This window comes from Prosopis cineraria, unplaced genomic scaffold, assembly GCF_029017545.1.
Source record: "Prosopis cineraria cultivar Desert tree isolate PC_DT_omini unplaced genomic scaffold, ASM2901754v1 PC4, whole genome shotgun sequence".
In the NCBI taxonomy this organism is placed as follows: domain Eukaryota; kingdom Viridiplantae; phylum Streptophyta; class Magnoliopsida; order Fabales; family Fabaceae; genus Prosopis; species Prosopis cineraria.
In genome coordinates this window covers 37313231-37325820 of record NW_026555335.1, presented here as the reverse complement: position 1 = coordinate 37325820, position 12590 = coordinate 37313231, and the positions used below count along the sequence as shown (strand labels likewise).

Sequence of the window (12590 nt, the reverse complement as noted above, 5' to 3'; positions counted from 1 at the left end):
GCAATTCAACCACTATTAGTGCAACTCATTTTTAAGATATTTTTACATGTAACAATATACGAACCTTTGTAGATTTTGTAACAAATAAAGTGAATTCAGCTTAAATAATAAAGTGACTAAACAAAATAGAAAAATTCAAAACAAATGAATGAAATTTAATTCAAATGAATCACACCAACATAGCTCTCACGGATTAAAAGTACTGTAGCACCTTCTGATTCCAGTCCCCTTCTACAATTATCCCTGACATTTAACAGAATATTTTAACTAATAAGTAATACTCTTTTCACCTTAAATTATAATATACTTTTAAATAAAATTAAAAATCTCACATATTAATAAATTTCATTAAATATACTTTACATCTTTACTTTTTTAAGATAAAAATATAAATTTTTAAAAATGCCTTTCATTTAATATTCCATCGATAAAAAATATTAAAAAGAAAGAATATATGAGAAGGGTAATAATAAAAAAGCATCATTAATAAAATTTTATTTTTATCAAAGTATTTTATATTTTGAAATGCTCAATCATCTCTAAAAGTATTTTATAATTTGAGATAGTGGGAGTAACTTTCTAGCATATTAAAAATCAAGCAACAATACCAATGGGATTGGATTCAGTAAAATGAGTTAGTCTTTCAAAAAAACAAAATTGCATAGACCGAGACTATCACCTCATTTGTGTTTTGACCAATACAAAACAACCAAATCATGTAAAAATGTAGGATGTTGCTAACATTTTTCCTCCATCTCGTGTATCTTCTCTTCATTTATTATTTATCCATCTTATTTCCACATTCTCTCTCCAATAAAATAATATTATTTCTCGTTCTAACTCTTTCTATTTTTAATTTTTATTTTCATAAATTTTAAAGCTATAGATTTAAAAATAATTTTGTAAAATGCTTTGAAATTTTAAAATACACCCTAGTAAAAAAATGAAGAAAAATAAAATGATGTTTAGAATCATATTCGCAATACTATAAAATTGTAGAAAAAATTGATAGATTTTTCCTGGAATTGGTTTTAAAATTTTAAGTGTTAAAATTTTCATCTCCATGAATAATAAATGGTAGAAGTGCAGAAGTTCTTTTCTTTATTTATCATTTTCCATTTTCTTCTCTTCTTACTGTTATTGGTGTTTTTTTTTTAAATTTTAAAGTATTTTTTATATTTATTTTTAAATATTTAATTTTAAATTTGTGAAATAAAAATTGAAGAAAAAGAACTCAAAAACTGAAGAAAGAAATTAAAAGAGAAATATTATTGAGAGAATCACATCTAACGACCTATCAAAAGAATTATTTACAAATAAAGATCAATAAAAAATTATTTTTTATTAAAATTAAAATGAGAATAAAAACTTGTTTTGCCGGAAATGGTGGCATTTATTTGCAAATAATTTTTTGTAAGATATTACCAGATGCCATTCTCCCAATATTATTTGTTGGAGAGAGAGTGCAGAATTAAGACAAATGAAGAAAGAGAAAACAAAAGTTGGTAACACGTAAAGAAAATGCGGGCCCCATCATATGGAAGAATATGGTAGTGTCGACTATAGAGGTTGTATTGGTGTGAGTATATTATATTAAAAAAAAAATTAGGCTTAATTCTTGATGACAGATATTTATGACCGTGTCTTGGACAAGATTCAAAAGGATGACCATAATTAAAAAAAAAATCAAGCAAGAATATTTTAATAAAAAATAATGTAACAACTAAAATGGATGCTTTTTTCATCAAGTTTCGAAACAAAGAGGGAAGAAGGATTATATGAATCCGAGGAGCATGGTTTATGCATACGACAAGTGGAGGAGGCACAGGGCAAAAGGACCCTTTGGCAAAAATAAATAATAATGTTTCAGTTCACCTCACCCACTATTGCGACTCTCACGTGTCTCTTTCCTTCTATCGGTTTATATAACAACAATTCTGCGGTTGGCTTATTTGGTGTTTGGGTTAACGCGCCACACAGAGCGCCATGGGCAACAAGTGGTGGCGCCGGTGGAGTTTGTTGGCTCTGGTGACGATGATAGTCGGCGCTGAAGCAGCAGACGTCACCTACGACGGAAGATCTCTGCTAATCGATGGCCAGCGGAAGATTCTCTTCTCCGGCTCCATTCATTATCCTCGAAGCACTCCTCAGGTACCGATGTATTCGATTCCTACCTCTTCTTGCTTCGCTCGCACTAATCAATGTGCCGTCCAATGAGCTTGCAATTTCTTTTATTAGGATCAAGTTCTCTATGAATATGAATTCGTTTGGTTTGGATTCATTCAATTAGTTTGCGTGCGTCTTGCGATTTCTGAAATTATGAATTCAGTAGTTTAGTTGGCATTAGAACAGGGGAGAGGTAATGAGGCATGAACAGGAAGCAGAGGAGGTCATGGTTTTTACTTTTTAGATTTCATCATTAGTCTCTTTGGTAGGTGAGGGCGCCTTCAAGCAAGCGCTCATTTCATCCTTGTGTTGCCTCCTGATTTTCGTTTCATAACAGCTACGCTCTCTAATGTGACAGCATCTAAATTAAAGCTCTAATTGATTGGTACTCTTTCTATTAGGAATATTTTGACCTAATTTTAAAATTACATTTCCCCCCAAGTTGGGTTGGACTTTCCTGGAGAATATTGGCTTAATTGAAACTGTTTTTATTTTATTTTTTTAAATTAATATTTTGTAGAATATATTATGTTTTTTCATATTTTCTCTATTTTTAGAATAATAATCCTAAAACACTTCAAAAATATTTTTGTTTTTCTATTCTCTATAACAATATTTGATTTTTATTTTTAAAACACTTTTTAAAAATATATTAGCAAACAATTTTTTTATTTATTTTAGAGAACAAAAAATTATTCTTAGAATTGGTTGTCAAACAAGTCATGTGTGCTTCATTTGCAGTTTTATTATATTTTACTATTGCATCACGGGTAAGATGGAGGAAGTGAATGACAAGTTTTTTGGACCCAACAATTTTGTAGTCATTATTGCATAGCAGAGAATAAAACAAGGGTGGATGGGATGAGCAAATTAATGTTTGTCACGAGTGAACTTAAAGGTTACACTTACACATGAATTGCTTAAAGGGAAGAAGTACAGAAAACAATAGGAAGAAAGCAAATGCGTACTGAACGATAACAAATTCATAACCATAAAAGCGTAAATTTGATGCAGATGTGGCCATCACTGATAGCGAAGGCTAAAGAAGGAGGAATAGACGTAATTCAGACCTATGTGTTTTGGAATGTCCACGAGCCACAACCGGGACAGGTTAGTGCTCTCTCTCTCTCTCTGGACTGTAAAATTGAGATGGCATGTCTGTTTCTTCAACTAAAACTACACAGCACAGTATGATTTCAGTGGCCGATATGATTTGGTGGGGTTCGTTAAGGAAGTCCAAGCTCAAGGACTCTACGTCACCCTTAGGATCGGACCCTTCATTGAGAGTGAATGGACCTATGGGTGCTTTTCCTTTCCTTTTCTCTATTTTCATTAATATCTCAAAAATAAAGCTCGGTGACGCGCGATGGCCTCAAAAAAGAAAAGGAGTTCAATATTTAATGAAGAGTGCAATTTATTCCACCTTATTTATTTTATGTTAGTAATCACAAAGTCAATAAATCTGAATTCAAGTGACTTTTTTATGTTTTGGCTGCATACATATATATGCCATTTTCGGGAAAAATGCAACTAAATTTTATTTAGAGAGATTGGTGCTGCTCATTTTTTTGATTTCAAGGTAGATGTGTGTAATTTCAGAAATAGACAATACCAATGTAGTACAATTCTAAGAAGAGCATAATTCATTTTGTATAATTTTATAATCTTATTTTAAATGTTATCTATATAATTTACTTTAAATTTTGAAACCTCTCTATTATTATATTATTCCAACATTTTAAATACGTACAGTTCTAACTAAATCATGAAAAGCGCTTGACAAAATTTGTATCCCTCGCCACATGAGTAAAAATAATTTTCACATTCTTATTTGTTTCATTAACATAAATCATATGTTAACATGACATATACAATCGCTATATGAACAAAATTTAAATACAAAAAAATAAAGTAAAGAATAAAATTCCAAAAAACATTGTAAAAATCCTAAATCCTAAAAAATGTGAATGATAGAGAACAAAACAACGACTGAACATTAACTTCATATTATCACACCATTTAATACAATTTCTTTATTTAATTTAATATGTAAATAGGATTTGACCTTTGTCTTTTCATTATGGCAAGTAATAATAGTAAAATTGCAGAGGTTCCCCTTTTGGTTACATGATGTCCCAGGCATTGTCTACCGAACGGACAATGAGCCTTTCAAGGTATGATGAACATTCTATTCAGCGTTCACGATATTTCTTTTTGAGTGGATAGGAAGGTGGGGAATTAATTTTATTTTTTTTTCATGTTTAATTCTTGGGTAGGTAATTTATGCACTTTATATATAAATGTTTTTAATATGTGTATTCAAACGTTTAGTTTCACATGCAAAATTTCACGACCAAAATTGTGGACATGATGAAATCAGAGTGTTTATATGCCCCACAAGGAGGCCCAATCATATTGTCACAGGTGCGAACGCTACCAAAAATGAGTGACATTTTTACGTTTATTACTCAATATGATCCATAAACCCACTTACCCAGTAGCTGAAAACAACTATCAAAATTCAGATTGAGAATGAATACCAAAACATCCAAAAGGCGTTCGGTTCAGCAGCATCACGGTATGTTAAATGGGCCGCAAAAATGGCAGTGGGCCTCCAAACTGGTGTACCATGGGTTATGTGCAAGCAAACAGATGCTCCTGATCCTGTGGTCAGTCCAATTATTTAAATTAATTAATTTCCACGCCAATCGATGTCTGGCTAACAAATTATTTTCAACAATTTATTTTTATTATAGCTTAAATTTAATAATAAAAAAGAAAAAAAATTCAATGTTTATGCAGATAAATACATGCAATGGAATGAGATGTGGGGAAACTTTTACAGGGCCAAACTCACCCAATAAGCCCTCGTTGTGGACAGAGAACTGGACATCTTTGTAAGTTCCATTCCATCAAGCTTTTCAATTTTCATATTCACTTCCCACCTTCTGCCAACTTAAACTAAAAGAAATGACAGGTTATGAAAAGATTAATGGTATTATTTCTCACAGACATTAGTCACCCCCCCTATTTGTTCTGTTTTTTTATCCATTTATTTTTTCCCTATTGAAGCTATCAAGTGTATGGGGATTGCCATACATAAGGTCTGCAGAAGACATTGCATTCCATGTCACTCTTTTCATTGCAAGAAATGGAAGCTATGTGAATTACTATATGGTACTTATACTCCATTTTCAAACGAGTTTTTCTCCTTAATAAAGTCCTCTTTCATGGGGGAACGAGCTCTGCTTATGTTATAAACAGGCTACTATGATCAAGCTCCCCTGGATGAGTATGGTAAGCAATGAACATTGTATCTATCTTCTCCAAGAAATTCTTAGATACATTTATTGTACAATAATCGGCCAGTAGTGTAATGAGAAAATTAAATTCATCATAAAAATTAGAGTAATATAGCAGTTTTTGCTTTCCTTTCTTTCTCTCTTTTTCTTTCTTTTTGGTTAAAAAAGGTCTGCTAAGGCAGCCCAAATGGGGGCATCTTAAGGATTTGCATGCTGCATTCAAGTCTTGTTCCTCAACTATATTGCAAGGGATGCAGAAGAATTTCTCTCTAGGACAATTACAAGAGGTGAACTCTCATTTCCTTTCCCAACACAGTATATTAATAAAAGGAAAAATTTAACTTTTGTTCTATGAATTTTTCTATGTTATCAATTCAATCATGAATTTTGATTCAAAAGTCAAAACAACTCAGTCTTTCTGGTTTCTTAACCCAGAATAATATATTTTATATATATTTTTTATTTGGTGATTAAGAGAAAGTTTAGGAGTTAAAATTATGTTATTCTATAACTAAATTTACACTCTTTAAAATGTAAAAACTCAAGATATTTTTTCTATTTAATTTAGGGCTATGTTTTTGAAGAGAAGAGAAAGGAGGATGTGTCGCATTCCTAATAAACAACGATAAAGCGATAAGGCTACTGTCCAATTCCGCAATAGATCATACAAATTGCTCCCGAAGTCCATCAGCATCTTACCAGATTGTGAAAATGTGACTTTCAATACTGCAAATGTAAGTAAGATATTTTTTTTTTTTTAGATCAAAGGGTGTTTTATTAGTTAATCACCTTTAGTTAAAAGATCTCATTTCACAGTTCATGTATTTTTTTGGGTTTAATTTATTAACCATTCCATGTTCTTGTATGTAGGTAAAAGCAAAGAGCAACCGAAGAATCGTGATTCCTACACAGAATTTCAGCTCAGCCGATACGTGGGAGCAATTTCAAGAAGTCGTCCCAAACTTCGACGACACTTCACTAAAATCAAACTCACTACTGAGCATATGAATACAACAAAAGATAAATCCGATTATCTTTGGTATACTCTTAGGTACGTGGCTTCCCCTCTAACACAAATGTCGATGATTCATTATGCTAACTGTCTCTGATATGTGTCACAATATTAACGATACGATAATCATTTTGCTGAACAGGTTTGAACATAATTTATCTTGCAATGAAACCAACACTTAGTATTCAATCCACTGCACATGTTGCCCACGTTTTTGTGAACGACGCTTACGCAGGTAAATATAAACAAGCACTGTTTAAGTCAGTAGGTGTGAATCTTAGGCTCAAATCTCTTGCATGTACTGCATTACGATTTACGAAGCCTTTTTAAAACATTCCGATGCAGATTTGTAGAGTTAATTTTTCTTAGGGATTGAACTTTTTATTGTCCATTCTGACTCTGCTAGGAGGGGCACATGGAAATCATGACGTAAAGTCATTTGCCCTGGAACTCCCGTTGACACTAAAAGAAGACCAAACAACATTTCCGTACTTAGTGTTATGGTTGGATTACCGGAATGCCTTGTTTAAGGAAATGATTGTAAATGAAGTAATTGCTTTCTTCTTGCCCCCATCATAACACAAATTTTGAAGTCTATCATAACAAGTTTGAGATTGATGGATTAATGTTCTGTGTGAAAAGGATTCAGGGGCATTCTTGAAAGAAGATTTGCTGGCTTAACCAGCGTGCAAATTCAGTGCAGCGAAGAAGAGTCTTACGATCTTACCAATTCTACGTGGGGATATCAGGTTTGTCTGTTTCCCCCTCCTGTTTTACAGCTTTGTTTTAACCTATACAATACGGTGCACTATAATTTGCTTTTCTGATATAGGTGGATTAGTGGGAGAGCAACTACAAGTTACATAGAACAAATTAACGGTGGTGATGAAGTACAATGGAGTCAACTTGGAGATATCAATGATCAAAAAACTCACATGGTACAAGGTATATTATGCCCGCATGAAGTTATGATCAAAATTGGTAACCATTTTGTTTAACTGCAATAAAATGAATAAGATAGGTTTATTTAAGGTTTAAAAAATTAAATGAAATAGCAAATAATTTCAGTAAAATTAAAATAAAATTTGGCGAGTGTTTCGAGGAAGTGGGGCCATTTTGAACTTATATGAGCGCGAGGTAAAGAGAGAGACCACGTGAGAGGGATTTAAGAGAGGAGAGACATTTCTTTGACCTCCCATATGCTCTTAGCCCCTTTTTTGAAGGACTTTGGGCTTTATCCTTATTGTAGCTCTTCGTATAACTATAATAATGGGTGAGATTGGTCGGCCCACTAAGTGGTCTTATGAATGAAAAAAACAATAAAGGTGGAATATTGCAAAAGAGGTTATAGTCCCTCACAAGTGAATCAAATTTTTATTAGAAGAGATGTTCATATTTATATCTGATTGTGAGTTGAACATATTGTCTCTAATAAAGAAGTGCATGTGAGCAATGAAAAAAAAAAAAACACAAAACACACCTCAAATAAGGACAACTGTCCACTTACAAGTGTGCTTTGGAACATAAAGAATCTCCGATTTACACTGAAATATAACAATTTGGCAGACGACATTTGAGGAACCTGAGGGAGATGACCCTATTGCCCTCAACCTTAGCTCCATGGGAAAAAGGTGAAGCTTGGGTAAATGGAAGAAAGCATAGGTCGTTATTGGATCTTGTTCCATGACACCAATGGCAACCCTTCTCAATCACTGTGAGTTACTATAATTTTTCAGCCTCTCTTCCATTCTATACCATTCATATTTCTGGTTTAGGTCTTTACCTCTAGGTCCAATATTTAATGCTGAAATATAAAATATGAAGATGATTATCGATAGGTTTGCAATAATTGATAATTTGATATAGGTATCCACGTGCCGCGGTCCTTCCTGAAAGCATCCGGAAACGTTTTGTTGTGATGGAGGAAGGTGGGGGGAATCCTGTTGTTGTCTCCTTGAACACCATTTCTGTCAAGACTTTACCTGCTCCTAATTTTTTCAAATTATCGTTTCCTTCTGCTACTTAGTTCATATAAAGGTAGAGTTATTAAAAAAAAAAAAAACACATACTCACAGGGATCACACACAATCTTTCGTGATCCGTTTTACGGGGTGATGATGATTGGGATTTTTTACGCATGGATAATTTATTAACTCATTTGAAATAATATAGATTCTTCGATTCTTCCATTGCGTCCATGACTATTATGTTCATTCTCCGATTTGTGGAAAGATTCTGCACATATTTCCACGATAATTCTTCGGTTTCAAAAAGTTAATCCGACTTTCTCTATCAAAGAAAAAACTTTCTCTATTATTTTTGCTAATATTTTTTAAGAAACTATCAATTAAATATACAAATTCTCTATGTCATATCATAATACTTGGGATATTATTTTGTAATGGCATAATAGGATATCAATAATTTATAAGGAATATTAAAACATCAATATGATGACAATTTGTTAATGTATGAGGGTCATTTATGATAACTTTATCATTTTTTAGAACTGTATTTAATATTAATTTTTAAAAACTGCCATTCAATTTATTCCTACCTCAAGCTTGAGTTCTTTCTTTCGTAAGTAACGTAAATCAGTAAATCCATCTGGCAAAAAAAAAAAAATCAATAAATCCAGAAAAATAGTAGAAAACAATATAATATGACCCAAAAATGAAGAACGGGGGATCACGTGAGGAGGGAAATGGTGGTCAGGTTGTTAAACAACAGAGGTACGTTGCATTGCGTGGGAGTATCAAATCAGATGCGGGAGATGGGAATGAAATTGAAAAGGAAAAACTTATGTATACTTATATATTTAATGTTATTATTTTAATTAAATCAAGACATGTAATTGTTTGTAAATTATTTATTTTATAATAATTTTTTATTATTAATTTAATTAACATATAAGATTAACTTGTCATGATTTAATTAATATAAATATATTAAATATATAAGTTAAGTGTATAAATCTTAATTAAAAATATTAATTGAAATTAGGAGTATTTAAATGTTAATAATAAAATAATTATTTTTCGATGAAATGTCAGGCTTCATTAAACAAGGAATATCATTATGCATAAAAATACCCAAGCAGAATAGTAGAGCATCCACTCAAGTCCCTCAAACTGGAAAAAACACAAAGCCTGAAAAAACAAAAATTTATAACAAGAACCAAAAGCAGGACAATCTCAACAACAGAAATAATATAACGAGGAGATCGTCCAGCAAGCTAAGTCAAGGAGAACCAAATGCTTAAGAAGGAAATCCAAAAATAATTAAAATTAGTTTTATTACTAAGAAATATTCATTTTTCTATGTGCCGACTTCTGGATGAATGGATTAATAAAGTCACGCGTTGTGTCCAATCACACGAAGTCTCTTCCTTAAAACAAAAGCCAAAACCCCACAGAAAAACGCTGGACTTGCAGAGTTGCAGCTGTATCATCGCTGTCTTGTCTTTTGCTTCTCTCACCATATGTCGGTTCATCCTTCTCCTTCTCTGCGCAAATTTTTTTTAATAAAAAAATGAGAGAAAAATAAACGAACTATTATAATGGAATTAATATATCTTCCCTTGAGAATGAAATCTTACTAGGATCTACGAAATATTTAATCAAGAACATTGTTTTTTTTGTTGGACCCATCATAATTGAATTCGGGTTGGGATCCTTGTGCTGCCACATTTTTAAAATCATTATTGCCTGTTTAGATTTTTATTTTGGGGCCATCACCCTAAAATGCCATTGAAATTACAATTTTTTTTTACCAGCAAAAATTACAATTAAGCTAGTCATTAATTAGCTCAATACATTAAAGACACGTGTGCCAGTTTATTTTCAAAATTTAATTAAATCACTTTCACTTTCATTAATTATATTATTTATATTTTTTATATGCCAGAGAAGGCAGAGACTTTTTCCACATTTTTATAAAATATAATATAGTGTCCAATCGTCCATTCTATTTTTTTTTTTTTTTTGGCCACCAAAATATCACATCAATACCTTTAAAAGTTAAAACCAACCCAAAAGCCATGCGGCAATGTTTTGTTGACAGCTTCCAGTTTCGGTCGCTTCGTGCCTTAAAAATCACAAATTAGTATTTACTTGACATTCAAATACCGTTAATTTTAATGAGATTTATGCATCTCACGATAAAGTGAAATCTAACTACATGGACTAACAAGAATTGGGTGCAGTAACAGGAAACACGCCCTCCTAATGAGGTTTAAATATTTTTTTTTAAAAAATATAGACATTTAATGCTCGTTTATATTTCAAATAAAATAATTAAAAAATATAATTACATGAAATAGAAGAGGACTTTTAGTCTTTTGACTCATGAGATTTGAATCACATTAAACAATAGGGTTAAATTATATTTTTTTATATATTTTTCTTTAAAGAACATTGAATATCTTATATTAATAAGTGAAATATTTTTTTTAAATTATTTTTTAGATGAATAAAAATCTTTCTCTATTAAATTCGTTAACTCTACCCTTTTTTTTTACTGACATGACATGTTCTTTTATATGAATTTATTCTTGAACCCTTTTTATAGGAACAGTGAGTATCTTGGAATTTTGTTAAAATAAAATTTAATATATATTATTAAAATATTTAATATTTATTAAGAAAATTAATATTAATTAAGTCTCTTAAATTTTTTAGGTTATTCTTTGTAATTTTTTTGATCAACTAATCGACATTTAGAACTAAAGTGTTACTTGTTCTTAATTGTTATTTTCATATAATGTAACATGTTTTTAATTTTAAAATTAGAAAAATGAGTTACAGATTCAACAAGATAATATTAATTTTATTCATTTATTTGGAGGTTCATTCCTTTTTTTTAATACAAAGTTGTAAAATATTAAAATATTAAATTTGAGTAATGCAATATTTTAAAGAAAGACTGTTAGTTAACTAAAAAAATTATAGAGAACAACATAAAACATTTAAAAGACTTAATCATTATTAATTTTTTATAAAGTTATTTTCTATAATTATTATTATTATTATTATTATTATTATTATTATTATTATTAAGGTCAAAGTACATTTTTTTCGGTACTTTTCTTCTAGGAGTGTTGTGCATTTTGTTATAATGAGTAAAGTAGTTTTTTTTTTTCTAAACTATTTTCTAGAAGAGCAAAAATATTTCTCTAAAAATGATTTAAAAAAATGTTTAACTTATTAGTATAAACATTCAGTGCTCTTTGAAAGAAAGTACAAGGTAATCCTAAAAAATAATGTGATTTTTTAAAAAGTGAGGTTAATTAAATTATACTTATGAAGAATGACATTCTGATATTTTGATGCCTAGAAAGGACATATTGACATTTTGATACCTTAAGCGCATTCATCTATTTCTTTTTTTTTTTTTAGATTTACAATAATGTCACGCCATATAAACAACTACCCTATTGAAAGTGTCACTAAATTATTCATAAATAAATTATTAAATGATACCCAAATGCTGTTTTTTCTTATATCTAATCTGTATTTTTATATAAAATTTAATTTATATAGTTGTTTCTCGAAACTTTTTTTATGGACAGAAGCAATAAATATTTTTAATATAACATTAAAATAAATTAAATTAGTGTTAAAATTTAACATGTGAATGCAATTTCACTTTAAATATGTTGACTAAAAAGTACTTATCATCATTGTTATTAAATTTTTGAGTTGACTATAAAATTATGTTAATTTATTTATAAACTTAAAATTAGATATAAATTTAGTTAATTTATGAGTTCACTCTCTAAGTTTATCATTTTTATGTTTATAACTTATAAAATCATATCAACTCACTTATATATTCAAACAAAATAAAAACTTAATTAAACTCACTAAATTTATTGATTTTTTTATTGAGTTGAGTGAGTAAAGTATATACTATATAGAATTCAGTCATAAAAACAATAGGACCCACTTCAAAGAAAAATAAAAGTCAAAAAATAAAAATTAATATTAATAAAAATAAGAAATACTAAAAATAAGTAGCTCCATTTTAAAATTTTTATATTGAGTATAATAATCTATCAGTATAGATAAATTTAATTTTAATGGTTTATATTTGAATTTAAATATATTTAA

General features: G+C 30.0%; 1 pseudogene; it reads left to right on the top strand.

Moving 5' to 3' along the window:
• Positions 1–1863: 1863 nt before the first annotated feature.
• LOC129308206 (beta-galactosidase 6-like) lies at positions 1864–8620 on the top strand (annotated as a pseudogene).
• Positions 8621–12590: the final 3970 nt, after the last annotated feature.